Below are 710 nucleotides of genomic sequence, written 5' to 3'. Positions count from 1 at the left end.
GTTCAGCAGTTTAGCGCACTGGCTGCTTTTCCAGAGGGCCCAGATTCTGTTCCCAGCAACCACAAAGAGGCAAACAATGGTCCTTAAGTCCAATTCTAGGGGATCCAATGCCCTCTGCTGGCTTCAATGGGCACTGCATGCATGGATGCACTTACATACATACAGGCAAAACACTCATACACATAAAATAGAGATGGCTCAGTGGTTAAGAGCACTTGCAGAGAACCTGGGTTTGGTTCCTGACACCCACACTGACAGCTAAAAACCATTCATAACTCCGGTCCCATGGAATCTGATGGCCCCTTCTGTCCTCTGTGGGCATTGTATACATGTATGTAAGGTGCACTTACATACATAGAAGCAAAACACTCAATACACATTAAATTAAAAAAACTGTTTTTTGGCCAGGTGTGGTGGTGTACACCTTTAATTCCAGCACTCGGGAGGCAGAGGCAGGCAGGATCTCTGTGAGTTCAAGGCTAGCCTGGTCTACATAGGGAGTTCCAGGCCAGCTGGGGCTACAGGGAGACCCTGTCTCAGATAAAACAAAACGAAACAAAAAACAAAAACAGATTAAGGGACTGGGGAGGTAGCTCAGTCAGGAAAGTGCTCAAAGCATGAGGACCTGTGTTTGAGCCCCAGAACCAACATTAAAAAAAAAACAAAACAATAGCTGGCCACAGTGAGAAGTGCTTGAAATCCCAGCACTA

Source organism: Nannospalax galili, unplaced genomic scaffold (assembly GCF_000622305.1).
Source record: "Nannospalax galili isolate Female #2095 unplaced genomic scaffold, S.galili_v1.0 scaffold5238, whole genome shotgun sequence".
NCBI lineage: Eukaryota > Metazoa > Chordata > Mammalia > Rodentia > Spalacidae > Nannospalax > Nannospalax galili.
The sequence above is the reverse complement of the archived record's forward strand: the minus strand, read 5'-3'. Positions refer to the sequence as shown.